This window comes from Musca autumnalis, unplaced genomic scaffold (assembly GCF_047663935.1).
Source record: "Musca autumnalis isolate F117 unplaced genomic scaffold, ASM4766393v1 scaffold_2, whole genome shotgun sequence".
NCBI lineage: Eukaryota > Metazoa > Arthropoda > Insecta > Diptera > Muscidae > Musca > Musca autumnalis.
Genome location: NW_027411755.1, coordinates 143,375,196 through 143,400,683, shown reverse-complemented (window position 1 = coordinate 143,400,683; position 25,488 = coordinate 143,375,196).

Here is a 25,488-nt window from a genome sequence, read left to right as displayed (position 1 = left end):
CTTTTTAAAAATAACTTTATTCAGTTTTTCTTTTATTAAAGTCTGTTATGTGTTTCTTTGGAATTTTTTATGTACCTATGTGTCTGTTGTTGCTTTTGTGTTGCTTTCAATAAACCACCACCATTTATTAATGTGTGTATATGTTAGAGATAGCCAGTGAGCGCTTGCTGAGAGCAAGTGAGCATACGCTCCCTTGCTCTGAGTAAGCGCCCACTAGTGCATGTGTTTGTCTTTTTTTGTAGCTTTTGGGTTTGTATTTGTTTGCACCCAAACAAATATTTGCTTGCACCCGAACATATAATTTGTGTGCACCCAAACATATAATTTGTTTGCACCCAGACATATATTTGTTTGCAGGACCCAAACATATGTTATGTTTAGGACTGATTGCAAACAAATATATGTTTGCCGCAAAATTTGTTTGGGACATATGTTAGAGAGGCCTTTTTTTCCTCCGTTCAGGCGTTCAAAAGCTCAATTCCAAAATTTTAAATATTGGTCCATATTTTGGAAATAACTACGATGACGCCCCATGTGATATCTTTTGGAGGGAAAGTAGAGAAAGGAAGAACTTAGTACTTTTGTAAACGAAAGGAAACTAAGTGATCCTATTCACTTCAATACAGTTCGTGGTGGAGGTTATAAAAAGATTAGCCCGGTCGAACTTAACGCCGTTCTTACTTGTTACTTGTTATTATTTTCTATTATGTTATTAGACTTGTGTAGCTCCCAACTGTTTTTCTAGGTTCCCAAAGACTGGAGATCGAATTATTCCGTTTTCATCAAGTTCACACAAGTGATATTTAATAACATAGTGTTATCACCTCTCCTCCTATATATCCGCCAGCGATACGCCCTTCAGAAGACTGTCAACTCCCTCAAAAAAGTGTATGAATTTCAACCAATTGTTTCTGCATTGAAACTTTCCATAAATTTACATATCCGAACCACTGTTACCAATGATATGCTTCAATTTAATATTTAGTTTCATTGGAATTTCTTCACCCAACCACTAATGAGATGGCTTATTAATGTGTCTATGACCCTGCAAAAGAAAAGTTAATGAGTAAATGCCAAGAAATTGTACCGAATGAACTTCAGCATTGAACCTCCTTAAATAGAACAAATGGAAAATGTTCCACTACCAGTATAATAAAATAATATACACCAACTCCTCCTACTACAGCAGCATGTTTATCTTAAAGTAATGAGAATAATTGTATCCTTCCATTGAAATTGTATTTGTGTGTGTGCCGATGCTGAAAGCAATCACACGCTGTAAATAAACTATGTAAGAAACAGGGAACAACAGCAACTACAACACTGACTATTAATGCCGACTTCAATACTTTATCATTTACCTAAAGACCTCAAACCGATATCTCTAACCTGTTCAGCAAGTCAAAATCATTGCTAAATGTAGCGGGGTGTACTGCTACTATTAACTGACAATGTAGATGAAGGGTGTGTGAATCATTGCTAAGGTAATGAACATTATCGAGACGTTCGTCTTTGCCTATAACAACAGCAACACCACAAAATCATGGCATTAAAGCAGTAAATGGGAAAACAACCACAGAAATAATGACAATCTTTAAAAGTCAATCGAATCGTATCGCAGTCGGTATAGAAGTCAAATGTACGTGAAATAAATATCGAAGTAGAATTAAATTTTCTTCGTATTCCGTTCAACGTGGTAACAATGACTGTGAAAATTAATACAAACTACAATTGTGACGTACAGTGGTGGGAAATTTTCATGAGAATTCCAAAGAATTGAAGAATGACAGTCAATGGAAACATGTAATAATTGTAGGGGAATTAGATTGCGCTGCAACGAATTAAAAATAATGAAACTGCAAACATCTCTGATAAGATTTTGATATAAATATAGGTTCAGATCTGTCACCTATATAGCTATAATATTGTTAATAAAGGGTCATTAATACTTATATACAGAGATTCAAGTTGTGGCTTTAGCAGTAAACCTCATGATTTTCCCAATTTCCCCCACTGTTTATAATTTGATAGTCGTCTCTCGAAGACACTATGTCTACTCCTGTAAAATAGATTTCATTTAGATGAAAATTCTACTTAATATAACGAAACATTTCATAGTGGAATGAGGTGAATTATATTGTTGGATTTGTGTGAAAGTGTAGTGCAATGGTAATGTGAGGCAGATAGTTAACAAGAATGTTAAATAATACCTGCTGAAAATAACACAAAAAATCAATGTAATTAAGTAAAGGGAAATTGTAATAAAAGCCGTAGAAGAAAAAAAAACGTAACAGCCACACGATTGTGTTCTACTATCGATGTTAATTATTTGCTAAAGAAGCAATTACAATGAAGTGAAAATCTAAAGGAAAAACTTTAATTATTAAGTTACAATTTAAATGGATTTACTTTTATACAATGAAGAATGGGTGAAAGATCTTAAATCTTTTGGAAAAAAAACGTTATTACTTCTGTGAAAGTTGGCAGCTGACAACATAAAGACTATCTTAAATAAAACTTTTTCATCATCGATAAAACATTTAAGGCCATGTTTATACTATATCCTTTTGCAGGGTTTAACTTCTTTTTGAGGATTTATTTGAAATATCAGCAATTGAATTGACATTTAAAACCCAGTTGGTTTGTTAAATCCGGTTAGATATAAACGTACTATAAATCTTTAAGATGAGGAGGTTTTGATCTACAGTGAGTTTCAAAAATATTCGGTTATCAATTTTACCAATAATAACACGTCAGTATTTTTTAAATCTATACCCAATACCAAATACTTAAAAAATGTTGGTCTTGTGGCAATTAAAAACTGTATATAACATGGATCCAGGCCAACCCTATAAGCGAGAATAACAAAGAAAAATTTGTTAACACTGTTTTCTATGCGTCAATGTTCGGTTTTTGTAACTTTTTTTTTTAAATTTTGCCAAACAACTGGTCATTATCGAACTTTTTCTGCAATATTAGTACACATTTGCAATATTAGTGAAATTGCCAACTTAATCTTTGTTACTGTGTGTAAAAATATTATAATTTATAGCAAATTATTAAAATTTAGCGCTAACTAGAAATGAGAAAACTGGTTATATTTATACCCTACACCACAATGTGGAAAGGGTATTATAAGTTTGTTTTGGTAAAAATTCATGTAACACCGCGAAATATTCGTCGGCGACCCCCAATGTGTATACCAATCTTAATATCTCTGCGAGATAAGGCGATTTTGAGATGTGTGTCCCTCCGTCCGTCGTGTGTCCGTCTGTCCATTATAAATTGTAATCAAACTCCAGACCGCAATTATGGACCGATCGTCACGAAATCTTGTATGGAGGTCGAGTTCAGACCAGAATAGGTCCCTATTTATATTGGTGATGATCGTGAAATATTTAGCGGGTGAAATGGACCAAAAACATAATTTTTATCCAATTTTGTAGAGGCTCTGTAGGTCACAATAATAGTTCGATCAACGCGAAATTTTAAATGAGGTAAGATTATATGACAAAGATGAAGCCTGCAATTTGAGATGGCGATAACATAACGTTTAGAGGGTTAAATGGAACACAACTTTTGTGTGAAAATTGTGAAAATTTTAATATACAGCTTTTATTTTTATTCCTGGAAGAGACATTCCGAGCAAGTAAGATATACTTGGAAGAGGAACGCTTGACCTTTCCATTGATGTCAATTACGTTGATTTACGTGCTCAGTTAACAGAGTTGCAGTTATTTTTTCGTAGTGTAATCGGAAGCATGCTAGAGGTCGCAATTATAGATCAATAGTCGCGAGATTTTGCACGATGAAAGAGTTTAGGTCGAAGAACATGCCTACAATTTTGGATGATGATCTCATATTATCTAGTGGGTTAAATGGACCATTATTTTTGTATACAAATTTTAGAATTTGGTCCATATGCCAGCAAATTAGCCTACATATGGAAAAAGAACTACTAACCTTTACCCTGATGCAAATTGCAATAATTTGTCTCCTGCGTAACTAACGGGCCTACTGCCTATTATATAATACACGGTGTGCCTTAACTAAATTTAAATGAATGGTGCTTACACCTGGGGATTTTTTGCGGTTTCTGAAACTACAATGTTCATAGATGAGAAAAACCAAAAAACCAAAAAACAAAAAAATCGCCAGAGGGATTTTCAAATAAATCGCGGTCAAATTTAACATTTTTAGGGCTTTTTAAGGTTTTCACGATTTTGCGCAAGACCTATCGAAATGGGATTAAAAAAAAAAATGTTGTAGACTACAAGATTGGCCTCAATGGTATTATCGTAGTTTTACCATTTTTGAGATATAGAAGTTCAAATTGGTACAATGCACTGACTGTATGGCCCCCTAGAGGAATTCAACATAAGATTAGCTACAAATATGACGTAAAAACAAAACTTCTTCTATACAACTCTTTAGTCCAAAGTCACCTAAACTACTTGGCACTAGTATACGCCTATAGGAAAACGATTCACTTGATTGCCTCGTCTATACCCTACTTATGAACTTTACAGAGATACAGCGAGAAATATCTTACCCCTGTATGGAATTTATAAGTTACAACTCCTCACATACATGTACAAAGCCATTAATAATATTGGTCCACAGTCAATTCAGTTTGATGTTAACCAAAACTTAATTAATACAAGGCACTCTTCAAATTTACGGATAAAAAGATGCAGATTAGAAGTATCAAAACAGCGTATAGAACACAATGGTTGCTTGGAATTTAACCATGTTCCCAATCGAATTACGGCTATTTCAAGGATTTCAACATTTAAAAAAGATTTAAAATCATTTTTATCAAGTGAGGTCGGAATGCTTCTGATGTAATTTGAATATTTTTTCTTTCTTGATATTTATTATTTTTTGAAATTTTAAAATAATACCGTTCGTATAAGCTTTTGTAAACCAATTAGCCCCTATAAAGTCTTAAAGACGCTGGGGCAACATAATAAACTGTAATGAATTTTTTTATGAATTAAATAAAAATAAAAAAAAAAAATTTAAGCAGGGTGCACCTTAACTAACTTTGAATGAAAACCGTTTACACCTGGAAAGTTTTCGCGGATTCTGAAACAGCATGTTCATAGATGAGAAAAATTCAAAAACAAGAAGAATTTGCTGGATGGATTTTTAAATAAATCGCGGCCAAACTTTAAATTTTTAGGTTATGATTTGTTTCTAGGGTTTACCATTTTTGAGATATAGCAGTTCAGGTCACATTTTTAGGTTTTTTTTGTTAGGTTTTCACGATTTGCTTGAAAACGGTATGTCTTATCGAAATGGGACTAGATAATCTTATAGCTGTGGAAATTCTCTATAAGACTGGTTTTCGTAATTTTTTCTTAGTTTGTACTGTTTTTGAGATATATAAGTTTAAGTTGGGAAATTGGAGTCATGGCCTAGTTTTATAAGGAGACGATACAGTCAGTAAATTTTCAAAATTTGAACTTATATATCTCAAGAATGGCCATACCTACGAAAACACAATAAAGGACAATCATGTACAGAATTTATACTGCTAAAACACTTTCTTTAATTACATTTCGATAGGGCTTGTGGTTTCCAAGCAAAACATAAAAATATACCAAAAATGTGAACTTTGACCGCGATTTTTTTGAAAATCCCTCCGGCGATTTTTTTGTTTTTCTGATTTGATGCTACAATTTGTCTCTATCATGATCAAGAAATTCCCAGCATTATTGCAAATTACCTGGAGCCATAGCATATTAATTGTCCAATTGAATTTTTTATACATATGTATATTGCAGAATGGGGTCGCTTAGCTCTTTTCAAACTGCACTCGGTGTCGCTACCGTTGAATTATAATTAAATATGAATACTTTTGGGAGTCATACATTTGTTTGCATGCAAAATATTTGAATTTCAACTCATTAATAGTTATTTGTTACCGGTTAAAATGTCTTTTTGATCTCACAATATATATCCACAATGAACTATTTTCGAAATACCCTAAAAAGCACAGAATCGCAAGCATTTCCAATCATATGTATGGTACTAGTGCACTTTTTTTGGACGATAGATCTTCAATAAACTCACAATGTTCCCTTTGAAAATTTGTATATAGTACATATTTGTAGTGTTCAATAAAATTGCAGCAGTGTCCGGCTGTCGAAAATTTCACGGTCATATATGGTAAATTGCATTGTTATTGGGTATATTTGCAACGGCTCATATATTTATTTATGTTAGGTGTATTCCAAAAAGTAACCTGATATTCAAAGAAACTTTATAGATGTATCTGAAAGGGCTACCAATGTCAGTTTTCCAATTTTGGAACTTTTATTAGAAATGTCTATTGATATACATAATTGTTCCACAAACATCCCAGTAGGGAAAAGGAAGGCTTCTCTCATATAAATGAGTGCACCCCGATTCATATTAGCTCAATGATAAGGGACCTACTGTTTATCGCCGAGTCCGAGCGGCGTGCCCTAAGACACCGCATGTAGAGAAGTTTTTCATGGCTGAAATACTCATCGTTGGAAATTTCATGTGGCCTGGCCTTGGAACCGAACCCGGATATTCAGCGTGAAAGGCGGGTGTGCATACCGTTGCACCACGGTGGCACCCTATTAAATATGTCAACTTCACATCCGCCTTGTACGTAGAATGTCGTGGGTTCGATTCTCCGGCGAGTTAATATCAGACTGTCAACGGTGGCAAAATACACCTCAGTAATGTTGGCGACATTTTCTGAGTATTTCAGCCATATAAAACTTCTCTAAAAGCGGTGTCTTAGGAAACGCCGTTCTGACTCGGCGTTAAACTGTAGGTCCCAAGCTTAATGTGATAAGGTTGCAGTATCGACAAAGTTATTTCCTACAATGAGCTTATTTGTTCCATAAAGGGATTCTGCTAACATTTTCTAAAATCTAATTCCAAGGGGCAGTGGTGTAGGGTATCACATGGTCGGCCCCGTCCGACTATAACCTTTGCTCACTTGTTTCTTATAAAAACGACAGAAATAAAAGGAAATGTTGCAAATTTTTGAATATTTAGTCGAATGTAGTTGAAACCATGTGCAAAAGTCACGAACATATAGAAATAATATATTTCGTGAAACACAAAAGCCAGTCAAAACCAAGGACTTGTATCAATCATCTATGCTATCATACGGGAAAAATGTGCCTCAACGAAATAATAGCTTTAGACCCCAAGTATGTCCAAGCATGTTCGCCCGTCTGTATGGCTGGAGTGCACGATAACTCTCGAACGGATCAAACGCTTCAGTCAAAAATTTTTATACCCTACACCACTAGGTGGAAAGGGTATTATAAGTTTGTTTTGGGAAAAATTCATGTAACACCGCGAAATATTCGTCGGAGACCCCCAATGTGGTATACCAATCTTCATATCTCGGCGAGATAAAGCGATTTTGAGATGTGTGTCCGTCCGTCCGTCCGTGTGTCCGTCTGTCCATTATAAATTGTAATCAAACTCCAGGCCGCAATTATGGACCGATCGTCACGAAATTTGGTATGGAGGTCGGTTTCACATCGGTTTAATTGGTGATGATCGTAAAATATTTAGCTGGTGAAATGGACCAAAAACATAATTTTTATCCGATTTTGTAGCTGCTCTGTAGGTCGTAATAATAGTCCGATCGCCTCGAAATGAGGTAAGAGTATATGACGAAGAAGATGCTTGCAATTTGAGATGGCGATCAGATAATATTTAGAGGGTTAAATGGACCACAACTTTTGTGTGAAAGTTGTGAAAATTTTTAATATGCAGCTTATATCTTTGTTCCTGAAGGACACATTCCTCCCTCGTGAGTTATATTTGGAAACGATCTCTTGTCCTTTCCATTGATGTCAATTATGTTGATGTACGTGATCAGATAACAGAGTTACAGCCTAATATATGCAATTTTTTGTTTGTAGTGTAATCATAAACACGCTAGAGGTCACAATTATAGCTCAATAGTCACGAAATTTTGCACGAGGTAAGAGTTTAGGTTGAAGAAAATGCCTATAATTCTGCATGATGATCTGATATTATTTAGCGGGCGACATACACCAATACTTTCGTATGAAAAATATACAAATTTTATTTTTGGTCCATATTTTAATTCCTGGAGGGCATATACCGACAAAGTAGCCTTCATATGGGTAAATAACTGCCTTTCCCCTGATGGAAATTGCAATAATGTGTCTGCTAGATAACAGCCCTACTGCCTAATATATAATGGGTTTTGTGTAAACAACCATAATTTCCTCCCATGCTACAAATTGTCTCTATCATGACAGATAAATTTTCAGTTCAGTTGTCCAATTGGATGTTTTATACAATTATTACAGTATGGGGTCCCCTCCCCACCTATTTTATACCTCAGGATTTACAGTAAAGGGGATACATACAAAATAGACCAAAGATGTGTCTCATCGAAATAATGGTTTTAGGCCCCAAGTATGTTTGGACGAAATTCGTTTCAGACAATTTGGAGTCGATTTAGCCCAGTCCGTGCATCTTTGTCTCTTACTGTCCAGCTGGCTGTTGCCCACGATAACGCTTGAACTGATCTACCTATTCGAACCAAATTTGATACTTCGTAATATTTTGCCCAAACTTATTTTTAGTTCGAATATAGGCGCATATAGGTGCACAACTCCCCCACAATAGTTCAAAATTTTTTTCGAAATATTGTGTGAACGATAAATGCCGATTTAGTCCACACTTTCCATATATTATTATTCCTTCCAGATATAGATCGGATAAGACTATATCTGTCCACAAATTCGTGCACCTCCCACACAGAATTCGGAAAAGTGAAATTTAAGAGTCCTCTCGAACAGTGTTCAATTTCTTTTCAGCAGATTGTCCTTGAGGCCACCTCTTAGATGGTACAATTGCAACGGAAGGTCCATACTTCCTGAGATTATGAGATATGATGATATTAAGGACTCGTATCGGATCTATTTCAATTTTTTGGAGAAGGTTCTTTTCATGATCCCTATTGCAACGGTACAATTTTTCCGGGGTAAGTCCATACTTCCTGAGATAATGGTCCAAAAGTTCCAAAAACCCCTGCCGGCGCCAACTAAAATTACAAATCCGAAAAATAAATCTCATTTAAAAAAAAAATCAGAAGTTAGTTCACTAAAATTGATTTGGTATAGCTCCACATTAGATTCCGCGTATTTTGAAGAAAACTCGTGATAGAAAATCTATATATTTTTATACGGCATAATTGTTGCGTTTGTTTTTTTTGGTCAGAGGCTGAGAGTATATCATCGTTAGCGCAGATGCTTTATACTATCTTCTTTAGTGTGTAATGGAATATGAATAATTTTGTTTGAATTATTTGAATTTCTATTTATTATTAGTTATTTCTACCTGTATAGAATATATATTTGATATCACACAATGAACTATTTACGAAATACCCTGAAAAGCACAAAACTGCATTATCAAGCCTATTTGAGGTACAAGTGCACAATTTTAGGACGATAGATCTTCAATAAACTCACAATTTTCCCAAATATCAAATATCGGAGATATAGCAAATTGCATTTTATATATTTATTTATTTTAGGTGTATTCCAAAAATGAACCTGATATTCAAAGAAAAATTGAAGATGAAGCAGGAGGGGTTAATCAATGTGAATTTTCCAATTTTCGAATATTTTGTAGAAATGTATAATTTATATAATTGTTCCACAAACATTCAAATAGAGACAAGGGAGGCTTGTCTTATATATATGGTATTTAGTATTTATCGCCGAGTCCGAAAGGCGTGTCCTAAGTTGCCACTTGCAGAGACGTTTTTCATGGCTGAAATACTCAGGAAATATCGCTAACATTACAGAGGGGTATTTTGCCACCGTTGAAAATTTGATGTGGCCAGGCCTGGGAATCAAATCCGGACATTCAGCGTGCAAGGCGGTTGCACATAACAAATTCCTAGAGCTTGTGGTGTAGGGTATCACATGGTCGGCACCGTCCGACTATTGCCTTTTCTTACTTGTTTTAAGTAAAAATGGCATAGTATTGCACAATAATAATAGAATCAGTAATTTTTTGTTCTATTTCTAAAGGTAATCTACAAAATTTTCGAAGGATATATAATACCATCATCAGATCATCTGAATTGACTTTATCCCATGGTTTTTGTGATACCATTAATATACAAATTGTGTAATATGGGAGAATTTCCAGTTTTTTATACCCTCCACCATAGTATGGAGGGTATATTAAGTTTGTTTTTCCGTTTGTAACGCATTGAAATACTCATTTGCGACCCTATAAAGTATATATATTCTTGATCAGGGTAAAATTCTAAGTCGATCTGAGCACGTCCGTCCGTCCGTCCGTCCGTCTGTGGTAATCACTCTAGCATCCACAAAAATGGAGATAGGACGGTGAAATTTGGGGAAAATGCGTCTTTTGTTTGCAGGCAGGTCAAGTTCGATGATGGGCTATATCGGTCCACGTTTTGGTATAGCCCCCATATAACGGTACCCCCCGATTTACGGTATTTTGACGTTTTTAGCTACATTTTCAGACCGATTTGGCTATAATTTGACATTTAGGGTTCTTAAGTATCAATAAACATATATAACAAAAGTTGTGGACATAGGTCCACGTTTTGGTATAGCCCCCATATAACGGTACCCCCCGATTTACGGTATTTTGACGGTTTTAGCTACATTTTCAGACCGATTTGGCTATAATTGGACATTTAGGGTTATTATGTATCAGTAAACATATATAACAAAAGTTGTGGACATAGGTCCACGTTTTGGTATAGCCCCCATATAACGGTACCCCCCGATTTACGGTATTTTGACGTTTTTAGCTACATTTTCAGACCGATTTGGCTATAATTTGACATTTAGGGTTCTTAAGTATCAATAAACATATATAACAAAAGTTGTGGACATAGGTCCACGTTTTGGTATAGCCCCCATATAACGGTACCCCCCGATTTACGGTATTTTGACGTTTTTAGCTACATTTTTAGACCGATTTAGCTATAATTTAACATTTAGGGTTCTTAAGTATTAATAAACTTATATAACAAAAGTTGTGGACATAGGTCCACGTTTTGGTATAGCCCCCATATAACGGTACCCCCCGATTTACGGTATTTTGACGGTTTTAGCTACATTTTCAGACCGATTTGGCTATAATTGGACATTTAGGGTTATTATGTATCAGTAAACATATATAACAAAACTTGTGGACATAGGTCCACGTTTTGGTATAGCGCCCATATAACGGTACCCCCCAATTTGCGGTATTTTGACGTTTTTAGCTACATTTTTAGACTGATTTAGCTATAATTGAACATTTAGGGTTCTTAAGTATTAATTAACTTATATAACAAAAGTTGTGGACATAGGTACACGTTTTGGTATAGCCCCCATATTACGGTACCCCCCGATTTGCGGTATTTTGACGTTTTTAGCTACATTTTCAGACCGATGTAGCTATAATTTGACATTTAGGGTTCTTAAGTGTCAATAAACTTGTATAACAAAAGTTGTGGACATAGGTCCACGTTTTGGTATAGCCCCCATATAACGGTACCCCCCGATTTACGGTATTTTGACGGTTTTAGCTACATTTTCAGACCGATTTAGCTATAATTTGACATTTAGGGTTCTTAAGTGTCAATAAACATATATAAAAACAAGTAAAAAAGCATTAAGTTCGGCCGGGCCGAACTTTTCATACCCTCCACCATAAAATATTCATTCCTGTCGCCAACTTTAAGTGAGTACGTTAAAATGTCAGATAATGTACATAAAATGCTTCATTCGGGAGGCCCTTTTTTATTGTGCCTATATCTAACTGTTGACAATTTTTGGTGGGCTAGAAATTGGGAGGTACTGTTATATAGGGGTTATAATAAAATATGGGCCTATGTTGAGAGTTTTTGATGGGAGCCTTTAATGTCAAATAACTCCTAATTCGGTTAAAAATTTTAGCTAGAATCCTCAAAATATCGAAAATCGGTACATAACGTGGGAACTTCAAATGTCATTAGCAGCTAGTTCGGAGGTATCTGGGCTATACGAAAATATGAACTTAAATGAACAATTTTTGTTGGCTTTTATATTTCAAATTACAGAAAGTTCGTCCAAAAATAAAGCTAAGGTACGGAAAAACGGGAGGTTTGTTTTGGGGCTATACAAAAACATGGACCTACGTTCGGTTAAACATTTTAAGTAAAATCCTCAAAGTACCGAAAATCGGGAAGTATCGTTATAATGGCCGAATTACTGAAAATTGGGAGGTACCGTTACATGGGAGCTATATCCGAACATGGAACTATGTTGACAATTTTTGATGGAGAGGTGTTGTGACCACTAAGAACTTCAAATGTCAAATTACTGCTAGTTCGGTTTAATATTGTAGCTAAAATCATCAAATTACTGAAAATCGGGAGGTACCGTTATATGGGGGCTTTCTTGACAATTTTTAGTGGAGAGGTGTGGTGACCACTAAGAATTTCAAATGTCAAATATTCAAATTACAGATAATTCGGTTAAAACTTGTTGGTAAAATTCTCAAAAATCTTGTAATCGGGTGGTAACGTTATATGGGGGCTATTCCAAAACATGGACCTATGTCCACTAGTTATCTAAGTTTATTGACATTTAAGAACCCTAAATGTCAATTGATAGCTAAATCGGTCTGAAAATGTAGATAAAAACGTCAAAATGTAGTAAATCGGGGGTACCGTTATATGGGGGCTATACCAACACGTGGACCTAGGTCCACAACTTTTGTTATATAAGTTTAGTTACACTAAAGAACCCTAAATGTCAAATTATAGCTATATCGGTCTGAAAATGTAGATAAAAACTCAAAATACCGTAAATCGGGGGGTACCGTTATATGGGGGCTATACCAAAACGTAAACCTATGTCCACAACTTCTAATATATAAGTTTATTGATACTTAAGAACCCTAAATGTCAAATTATAGCTAAATCGGTCTGAAAATGTAGCTAAAACCGTCAAAATACCGTAAATCGGGGGGTACCGTTATATGGGGGCTAAACCAAAACGTGGACCTATGTCCACAACTTTTGTTATATAAGTTTATTAACATTTAAGAACTCTAAATGTCAAATTAGAGCTACATCGGTCTGAAAATGTAGCTAAAAACGTCAAAATACCGCAAATCGGGGGGTACCGTTATATGGGGGCTATAGCAAAACGTCGACCTATGTCCACAACTTTTGCTATATAAGTTTATTAACACTTAAGAACCCTAAATGTCAAAGTATAGCTAAATCGGTCTAAAAATGTTGCTAAAAACGTCAAAATACCGCAAATTCGGGGGGTACCGTCATATGGGGGCTATACCAAAACGTGAACCTATGTCCACAAATTTTTTTATATATGTTTATTGACACTTAAGAACCCTAAATGTCAAATTATAGCTAAATCGGTCTGAAAATGTAGCTAAAACCGTCAAAATACCGTAAATCGGGGGGTACCGTTATATGGGGGCTATACCAAAACGTGGACCTATGTCCACAACTTTTGTTATACAAGTTTATTGACACTTAAGAACCCTAAATGTCAAATTATAGCTACATCGGTCTGAAAATGTAGCTAAAAACGTCAAAATACCGCAAATCGGGGGGTACCGTAATATGGGGGCTATACCAAAACGTGGACCTATGTCCACAACTTTTGTTATATAAGTTAATTAATACTTAAGAACCCTAAATGTTCAATTATAGCTAAATCGGTCTAAAAATGTAGCTAAAAACGTCAAAATACCGCAAATTGGGGGGTACCGTTATATGGGGGCTATACCAAAACGTGGACCTATGTCCACAAGTTTTGTTATATATGTTTACTGATACATAATAACCCTAAATGTCCAATTATAGCCAAATCGGTCTGAAAATGTAGCTAAAACCGTCAAAATACCGTAAATCGGGGGGTACCGTTATATGGGGGCTATACCAAAACGTGGACCTATGTCCACAACTTTTGTTATATAAGTTTATTAATACTTAAGAACCCTAAATGTTAAATTATAGCTAAATCGGTCTAAAAATGTAGCTAAAAACGTCAAAATACCGTAAATCGGGGGGTACCGTTATATGGGGGCTATACCAAAACGTGGACCTATGTCCACAAGTTTTGTTATATATGTTTATTGATACTTAAGAACCCTAAATGTCAAATTATAGCCAAATCGGTCTGAAAATGTAGCTAAAAACGTCAAAATACCGTAAATCGGGGGGTACCGTTATATGGGGGCTATACCAAAACGTGGACCGATATAGCCCATCATCGAACTTGACCTGCCTGCAAACAAAAGACGCATTTTCCCCAAATTTCACCGTCCTATCTTCATTTTTGTGGATGCTAGAGTGATTACCACAGACGGACGGACGGACGGACGGACGGACGGACGGACGGACGGACGTGCTCAGATCGACTTAGAATTTTACCCTGATCAAGAATATATATACTTTATAGGGTCGCAAATGAGTATTTCAATGCGTTACAAACGGAAAAACAAACTTAATATACCCTCCATACTATGGTGGAGGGTATAAAAATTGTGGACATAGGTTCACGTTTTGGTATAGCCCCCATATGACGGTACCCCCCGAATTTGCGGTATTTTGACGTTTTTAGCAACATTTTTAGACCGATTTAGCTATACTTTGACATTTAGGGTTCTTAAGTGTTAATAAACTTATATAGCAAAAGTTGTGGACATAGGTCGACGTTTTGCTATAGCCCCCATATAACGGTACCCCCCGATTTGCGGTATTTTGACGTTTTTAGCTACATTTTCAGACCGATGTAGCTCTAATTTGACATTTAGAGTTCTTAAATGTTAATAAACTTATATAACAAAAGTTGTGGACATAGGTCCACGTTTTGGTTTAGCCCCCATATAACGGTACCCCCCGATTTACGGTATTTTGACGGTTTTAGCTACATTTTCAGACCGATTTAGCTATAATTTGACATTTAGGGTTCTTAAGTATCAATAAACTTATATATTAGAAGTTGTGGACATAGGTTTACGTTTTGGTATAGCCCCCATATAACGGTACCCCCCGATTTACGGTATTTTGAGTTTTTATCTACATTTTCAGACCGATATAGCTATAATTTGACATTTAGGGTTCTTTAGTGTAACTAAACTTATATAACAAAAGTTGTGGACCTAGGTCCACGTGTTGGTATAGCCCCCATATAACGGTACCCCCGATTTACTACATTTTGACGTTTTTATCTACATTTTCAGACCGATTTAGCTATCAATTGACATTTAGGGTTCTTAAATGTCAATAAACTTAGATAACTAGTGGACATAGGTCCATGTTTTGGAATAGCCCCCATATAACGTTACCACCAGTGTTCGAAAATAAACACTATAATATCGTACCGTACCGTTCTGTACCGTACCAAGGTGGATAGGTACACTACGATAGTGTACCGCTCCGGAGCACAAACACTAAAAAATATTTTAGTGATACTGTACCGGAACACAACGATAATCGTAGTGTACCGCATGCCGGAGCACTAAAAATCGTAGTGCTCCGACTGCGGAGCACTAAAAATCGTAGTGTTCCGACTGCGGAGCACTAAAAATTTTAGTGTTCCGACTGCCGGAGCACTAAAAATCGTAGTGCTCCGACTGCGGAGCACTACAAATTTTAGTTCTCCGACTGCGGAGGACTAAAAATTTTAGTGTTCCGACTGCCGGATCATTAAAAATCATAGTGCACCACGTGTTGGAACACTAAAAAATAATAAAGGTATTATGTTTTCTTAGGAAAATTAAATATTTGGTTAAATTTGATCAAATAAAAATTAAGATAAACTGTTACATCCATGTATGTTTAAATTAGTAAAACACATTGCGAAATATGGTCAAAATTATGAAAAAACAATATTTAGTTTTTGTGGAATGAAGCAGAAAGATCGTTGTGCCGGAGCACTAAAAATCGTTTTGTACCACGTTTTGAAACTATAAGGTAATGAACCATACATTAATTTATTATGATTTCTGAGGAAATTAAATATTATATATATATTTTTTAATAAATAAAAATTAAAAGAAAATGTGAAAAACATCTGATTTGGTTTTTGGACAATGGAGCACTAAAAATCGTAGTGTTCCGACTGCCGGATCACTAAAAATCGTAGGGTTCCGACTGCCGGATCACTAAAAATTGTAGTGTTCCGACCGCCGGATCTCTAAAAATCGAAACAATGATTCAATAAAAATTGTAGTGTTCGGTTGTGGAACACTAAAAATCGTAGTGTTCCTACTGCCGGATCACTAAAAATCGTAGCGTTCCAACTGCCGGATAACTAAAAATCGTAGTGTACCACGTGCAATACAATAAGGTAATGTACCACACATGAGTTTATTATGATTCGTGAGGAAAATTTAATATTTTATGTTTTTTTTAATAAATACAAATTAATAAATAAAAATAAGTAGGAAATGTGAAAAACGTCTGACTGGTTTTTGGACAATAGAGCAGTAAAAATGCTACTGTTCGACGTTTAGGTAATCATCTGTTTATTATGATTTATGAGGAAAATTAAATATTTGATGGCTTTTGGGTCAAGTAAAAATTAATAAATACAAATTAAGATGAGCATGTTATATCCATGTACTTAAAATTAGTTTGAGAATGTTAGTAGAAAATATGACAAGATGTATGCGGTACAAATTTTTATAAACCACAAACATCCCATACGGGAGACTTCTCTCATATTAACGAGTGCACCCCGATTCATATTAGCTCAATGATATGGGACCTACTGTTTATCGCCGAGTCCGAACGGCGTGTCTTAAGACACCACTTTGTAGAAAAGTTTTACATGGCTGAAGAAAGATGTACATATTCGTATAAAAATTGTCTTCTTGATCTTCATTAATTTCTTAATCTTTTTAATGTGAACAAAAGAAATAGCAAACAAAAAATATTGATAACAACACAATATTAGGCCTGTTCGATAACTTTACAAGTAAAAAGTATTTGCAAGTTCTTGCAACTACTTGCCAGTACTTCTCATTTATCTTTTACTGAACAAGTTTGTTATCGAACAGCATTATGTAAAAGTTTGTGCAAATTTGTACAAACTTTTGAGTTATTGTACACACCTATTGATAACAACACAATGAATGATATGCCGTCAACAAGCAGGGCTAGTACAGCGACATCTTTTTCCGAATATCTGCAGATTTTAGATCCTACTACATATACGCCGCATTCTTCAAATCTCGCAAATCTTATACCCGAATTCTCCATTTACGAGCAACAGTCTAGATTACCACTGAACGGAAATGTTATAGAATATTGGGATTCTTAGAAAAACAATATTAGTGGTATTGCTAAAATAAAAAAGTTAACGGTATTTTTAATTACCAGTTCAGTAACGACTAAGTTATCTGTTGAGGTAGTATTATGTTTATTTATAATATAATTTTTATGTTAAACTTTTAATGTTTATATGTAACAAAAAAAAAAAAACATTGTTCCACAACATCCCATACAGGACAAGGGAGACTTCTCTCATATCAATGAGTGCACCCCGATTCATATTTAGCTCAATGATATGGGACCTACTGTTTATCGCCGAGTCCGAACGGCGTGTCTTAAGACACCACTTGTGGAGAAGTTTTTCAAGGCTGGAATACTCAGGAAATGTCGCCAACATTGCTGAGGGGTAATTTGCCACCGTTGAAAAATGTTTGATGTTGCCTGGCCGGGGAATCGAACCCACGACCTTCTGCGTGCAAGGCGGGCGTGCATACCATTGCACCACGGTGGCACCCCATGTTTATATGTATTTATGTATTTATTAATTTGAATTAAATATAAATAAATAAAATTTATTAAAATCTGTTATACATTTGGGACACAATTATAGGAACATGAGTATAATGTACCAAAAATCGAAACGCACTTCCAATTTTTCTAAACCAAAACCAAAAATATTTAACTTGAAGATATTATGTGCACCAGAGGATTTTTATTTAAATTTTTAGATGAAATATTTATATATTTTAGATATTTTTATTGGTACCACAAAGTAGCAGGCAACTTTACTATGTGTTATATAAAACCCGACATAATTATGTTTATTTTTGTATTCATAACAAGATAGTGTTATTATGAAAACAAAAATGAACATTATTATGCCACTAAATTTTGGACACATTTACATGTAAAATGTCTATCAAAAAATCTAACATTTCCACACAGATCATAAGAACCATATGTGTGGTTCATTACCTTTACATTATTTGTTAAGTGTTGCGGCTCGTGGAACACTACGATTTTTAGTGCTCCGCAGCCGAACACTACGATTTTTATTGATCCTTTGTTTCGATTTTTAGAGATCCGGCAGTCGGAACACTAAAATTTTTAGTAATCCGGCAGTCGGAACACTACGATTTTTAGTGCTCCGCAGCCGAACACTACGATTTTTATTGATCCTTTGTTTCGATTTTTAGAGATCCGTCAGTCGGAACACTAAAATTTTTAGTGATCCGGCAGTCGGAGCACTACGATTTTTAGTGCTCCGCAGCCGAACACTACGATTTTTATTGATCCTTTGTTTCGATTTTTAGAGATCCGTCAGTCGGAACACTAACATTTTTAGTAATCCGGCAGTCGGAACACTACGATTTTTAGTGCTCCGCAGCCGAACACTACGATTTTTATTGATCCTTTGTTTCGATTTTTAGAGATCCGGCAGTCGGAACACTAAAATTTTTAGTAATCCGGCAGTCGGAACACTACGATTTTTAGTGCTCCGCAGCCGAACACTACGATTTTTATTGATCCTTTGTTTCGATTTTTAGAGATCCGTCAGTCGGAACACTAAAATTTTTAGTGATCCGGCAGTCGGAGCACTACGATTTTTAGTGCTCCGCAGCCGAACACTACGATTTTTATTGATCCTTTGTTTCGATTTTTAGAGATCCGGCAGTCGGAACACTAAAATTTTTAGTAATCCGGCAGTCGGAACACTACGATTTTTAGTGCTCCGCAGCCGAACACTACGATTTTTATTGATCCTTTGTTTCGATTTTTAGAGATCCGGCAGTCGGAACACTAAAATTTTTAGTAATCCGGCAGTCGGAACACTACGATTTTTAGTGCTCCGCAGCCGAACACTACGATTTTTATTGATCCTTTGTTTCGACTTTTAGAGATCCGGCAGTCGGAACACTAAAATTTTTAGTGATCCGGCAGTCGGAGCACTACGATTTTTAGTGCTCCGCAGCCGAACACTACGATTTTTATTGATCCTTTGTTTCGATTTTTAGAGATCCGTCAGTCGGAACACTAACATTTTTAGTGATCCGGCAGTCCGAACACTACGATTTTTAGTGCTCCGCAGCCGAACACTACGATTTTTATTGATCCATTGCTTCGATTTTTAGAGATCCGGCAGTCGGAACACTACGATTTTTAGTGCTCCGCAGTCGAACACTACGATTTTTATTGATCCATTGTTTCGATTTTTAGAGATCCGGCAGTCGGAACACTACGATTTTTAGTGCTCCGCAGTCGAACACTACGATTTTTATTGATCCATTGTTTCGATTTTTAGAGATCCGGCAGTCGGAACACTACGATTTTTAGTGATCTGGCAGTCGGAACACTACGATTTTTAGTGCTCCGCAGCCGAACACTACAATTTTTATTGATCCATTCTCCAAAAATCAAATCAGACGTTTTTCACGTGTTCTATTATAGTTTATTTCTTAATTTGTATTTATTAAAAAAAATTATAAAATATTTAATTTTCCTCACTAATCATAATAAACTCCTTTGTGGTATTTTCTATGTATCCACAGTCAGAACACTACAATTTTTAGTGCGCCATTGTACAAGAACCGAATTAAAGTTTGTCATATTTTCTACTTAAGTTCCCAACGTTATTAATTAATATGTATACATACATGGATATAACAGGTGTATCTGTGTTTTTATGTCTTAATTTGTACTTATCTCAAAAATTATAAATATTTAATTTTCCTCCCAAATCATAATAAACTCGTGTGTGGTACATTATCATTACGTTATTTTTTAGTGTTCCGACATGTGGTACACTACGATTTTTTAGTGCTCCGACTGCGGAACACTACGATTTTTAGTGTTCCGACTGCGGAGCACTACGATTTTTAGTGTTCCGACTGCGGAGCACTACGATTTTTAGTGCTCCGACTGCGGAGCACTACGATTTTTAGTGTTCCGACTGCGGTACCCAACGTTTTTAGTGTACCAAAATGTGGTACACTACGTTTTTCGTTGTGCTCCGGAACAGTATCACTAAAATATTTTTTAGTGTTTGTGTTCCGGAACACTAACGCTAAAAATATTTTAGTGATACTGTTCTCGGAGCGGTACACTATGTTAGTGTACTGTTTATTTTCGAACTCTGGTTACCACCCGATTACAAGAATTTTGAGAATTTTACCAACAAGTTTTAACCGAATTATCTGTAATTTGAATATTTGACATTTGAAATTCTTAGTGGTCACCACACCTCTCCACTAAAAATTGTCAAGAAAGCCCCCATATAACGGTACCTCCCGATTTTCAGTAATTTGATGATTTTAGCTACAATATTAAACCGAACTAGCAGTAATTTGACATTTGAAGTTCTTAGTGGTCACAACACCTCTCCATCAAAAATTGTCAACATAGTTCCATGTTCGGATATAGCTCCCATGTAACGGTACCTCCCAATTTTCAGTAATTCGGCCATTATAACGATACTTCCCGATTTGCGGTACTTTGAGGATTTTACTTAAAATGTTTAACCGAACGTAGGTCCATGTTTTTGTATAGCCCCAAAACAAACCTCCCGATTTTCCGTACCTTAGCTTTATTTTTGGACGAACTTTCTGTAATTTGAAATATAAAAGCCAACAAAAATTGTTCATTTAAGTTCATATTTTCGTATAGCCCAGATACCTCCGAACTAGCTGCTAATGACATTTGAAGTTCCCACGTTATGTACCGATTTTCGATATTTTGAGGATTCTAGCTAAAATTTTTAACCGAATTAGGAGTTATTTGACATTAAAGGCTCCCATCAAAAACTCTCAACATAGGCCCATATTTTATTATAACCCCTATATAACAGTACCTCCCAATTTCTAGCCCACCAAAAATTGTCAACAGTTAGATATAGGCACAATAAAAAAGGGCCTCCCGAATGAAGCATTTTATGTACATTATCTGACATTTTAACGTACTCACTTAAAGTTGGCGACAGGAATGAATATTTTATGGTGGAGGGTATGAAAAGTTCGGCCCGGCCGAACTTAATGCTTTTTTACTTGTTTTTTTTTTTTTTTTTTTGTTTGCTTAATCAAATTTATTGGAAAGTGTGCTTTTACTCCCGGATAATAAAGTTTATAACGAAAAATATGGGAAATGGAAAATAATACCAACAATTCTTTTCTATCCCGGATAATGGAGGTTCCCGGATAATCGATTCACGGATAATCGAGGTTCAACTGTATTAAAACCACTTTCCAACCTCGATGCCTTACCAAATGTCAAGATTCTAGCTATACCCGTTCAAAATATACAATTGGTACCAAATTTAGTAACTTTTAGTACTTTTCGTATACTTATAGGTCGAATTTCATCACACCTTTGGTACATCTTTCTAAATCTCTATCAGTGACCCTAATTCCAAATGTCAGAATTCTAGCTCTTCCCGATGGCTAGAGCATTCTATAATATAATCCTCCTGACATTTTTATGAGAAGACCTTTTGGAGAAGTATTGAATAATTTTGGGTTTTCTGAGAAGATTTTGCATATGTTGCAGAAATTAGGATAGAAAAAATTCTGAAATTTTTGAATGTTATTATTTTTTATCAAATTTGAACATAATATGTTAAACTATGTTAAAATGTGGCAAAGTGTTTTAAAAATCTTGTAAGAATAATCTTTTTTCTAATTTTTTAAAAAACACGTAAAAAAAATATCACCAGAAAATTAGTAAACACACTCATTATGCTGTACATAAAATATATTGATTTTGTCATATACCAACCATTATTAGTAAGCAAATTTGTGGTTTATGGAGAACCCGAAATACTAAATTACGTTAGACTGAGTTTGGAAGACATTTTTGAAAATGTTTGAGAGTTATCCTTTACTCTAGCCATTTTATTTGGCCGACAGAGATATACCCTTAGCTTCGGACCTAAAGCTGATACGGACACAAAAAATACGAAAAAAGATTTTTCCTATTTGGACCAATTAAAGAAGTTGTGAGTATTTCTTTGCATATAGTTTTTACAGAATTCAACTATATCAAGTCGCGATATCGTTTAACCGTTAGTCAACTAATCTGAAAATATACTAAAATCTTTTGCTGATGAGCAACATCACCACTGCAAAAAAACGGAAATCAAAAACCTCATATTGAAAAAGTGTCAGAAATCCCTACAGGTACTTTATGGGGTCGCAAATTATTATTTCGATGAGTTACAAAAAGGATAACAAATATAATTTGAAAAAAATATTTTTTGGAGTGTATAAAATGAATAAATCGTATTTTATCATTTGTGTTGTGTTGTAATGAACCTATTCTAATTTAATATGTATGTTGTTGTTTTAATTGCTATAATTTCTTGACCATATAATTTCGAAGACCATTTAAATTTTAGAGAATACTTATAGGCGTATTATGTTTAACTTTGACCACTAACAGAATCAATGACAATTATTTTAAATTTTTGATAGATTTTTCATGGGTATCATGCTTAGGGGTTTCATACGTAATTTTTTACATTTTTAGATTTTGGAACATTTTTTTCCTTATCGATGCCGTATGGAATAAGTGGTGTCTTACGACACGCCGTTCGGACTCGGCGATAAACAATAGGTTCTATATCATTGAGCTAATATGAACCGCGGTGCACTAAGTGATATGAGAGAAGTCTCCTTTGTCCCAGAAAAGTTGTTTGTGGAAGAATTATATAAAATTATTGCTATATGAAAAATAAATTCTATCGCTTAAATATAACCCCTCGTAATTAATAATAAACAACACACAATAGTATTAAAATTTCAGAAAATGAATTAAAATACAATTCCATAGCCAGTACGCATAGTTCAAAGAACGAGTGATTGAATTTGTTATTGTGTGGATAGTTTGAACAGATCTATAGCCTTCTTAATATTATCACTTAATGTGACTAGGGAGACTCCAATTTTTTTTTTTTGATAGGCCTACCCCCGTAATTTTTTCCGTTTGATCCAAAAACCGTATACTTAACACGTTAACTGGTCATCATAAATTTTTGTATGATTCGTTTTCCATGGGGATGATTTAGGGGGTGAAAGATACCAAGGAACGGTCCTGACATGGCAAAGCCCAGGATTTATCGTGGTTCCTCGTTCATTTCAAGTGGACACTGACCTCTCCGTGGTGTCACCTCTCCCCAGATGTCTTTAACACCCGTTAAAGGTAGTGAGCTAGCATGTGCCGCGCGTTCACCCATAAGAACGTTTAAAACAAAATCCATGGAATATTCGCATTCTTTATAAAGAAGGTGGAGTTTACGCATTTGCAGATGTACTTGAAAAGTATAAGGTCGACATTACTACCGTACAGGAAATACGATGGGTTGGAAAAAGCCTCGCAGCAACACATAAAGGTGACGCACTGTATTATAACTGCAATGACACAAAACATGAGTTTGGCTGCGGATTTGTAGTTAGTCAGAAGTTAAAACGTCGGATCAGCTTCACTCCAGTGAATGAAAGACTTGCTACAATACGAATAAAAGCAAAATTCTTCAACATTAGCTTTATCTGCTCATGCTCCAACCGAAGACAAGGACGAACAGGCCAAAAATATATTCTACGAGCGTAGAGACCAGCAAGGTAATGTGGTAACTGATACAGATAGTGTGCTCAGGATACGGAAATAGCAATTTTCCAAGCTGTTGGTATCCAACAGCAGCGAAGACGAAGACGACTAAGATACCACAGATCCAATCCCAGAAGATGGTATTGAATGTATACCGCCCAGCCAAGATAAGGTAAAGTCAGCAATAAACCGGCTAAAGAATAATAGGGCAGCAGGAGCCGACGGCTTACCAGCCCAGCTGTTAAAAACCGGAAGCGACACGCTGATTAGGTGTATGCATCAGCTAGTAGCACCATCTGGAAGGAATAACGCGTACCCGACTATTGAAACCTGAACAATAGGGGCATAAGTCTTCTCCCTATTGCCTACAAGATAGTGTCAGGGATATTATGCGAAGGACTAAAGCCTATGGTCAGTGGAATAATTGGACCATACCAATGTGGCTTTAGACCTCACAAGTCCACCATTGACCAGATATTTACCCCACGGCAAATCCTGGAGAAGACCCAAGAGATGCAGATCGACCCCTACCACCTTTTCATCGATTAGCCTCCGACAGCGCCCTACCCCCAAAGGTATTCCAAACCATGTCTGAATTTGGCATCCCCGCAAAGCTGATTCGGCTTTGTAAGATTACATTAACTGATACTAGGTCCTCAGTTAAAACAGCAAAAGTGGGTCTGGCGGTAAACGACAAAAAGAAAAAGTTGATGGTGTCGACGCGTAAGGCGTGCAAAGAGCTCGGACCAACAGTGGAAGTTGGTTCCTGTAATTTTGAGGTAGTAAAAGACTTCGTCTACCTCGGCACTGCCATAAACACAACAAACAACATTACTTGTGAAATGCAGATAAGAATTGTATTGGCCAACAGATGCTATTTTGGCTTAAGTAAGCAGTTTAAGAACAAACAAAAACAACGCTTTACAAAACACTGATACTACCCGTGCTTATGTATGGCTCCGAAGTCTGGGTACTTGCGCAAGCTGATAAGACAGTGCTCGGTGTGTTTGAGAGAAAAGTTTTTCGAAAGATCTACGGGCCAATCTGCGTTGACGGTGAATATAGACGTCGTATGAACCACGAGCTGTATCTGCTATACAACGACATCAGTATAGATAAACGTATCGAGATGCATCGATTGCGTTGGCTAGGTCATATCATTAGAATGAGCGCTGATGAACCCGCTAAAAAGAGTATAAATACGGGCCAAATTGCGGTTCATACAGAACTGGCAGGCCAAGGCTTCGATGGAGCAAACAAGTGGAAAAAGAGATGGAAAGACGCGGTATTTCAAAAAGCGAAGCAACAAACAGATAGAATTGAAGATCTTTTCTTAATTCGGCTTATGGAACAAATGTTCTGTAATGGGCCAGATAAGTAAGTAAGTAACGATCCATGGGGGCTGTATCAAAACGTGAACCGATATAGCTCATTTTCAATACTAAACATAGTGAGAGTAATAGAAACTGCATCAAATTATTTACCTCTGTCTGTCGGACGAACGGCCTGACGGACAGAGGGATATGGTTATATCGACTTAGAATTTTATGCTTATCAAAAATATATCGTCTGCTCCGTCG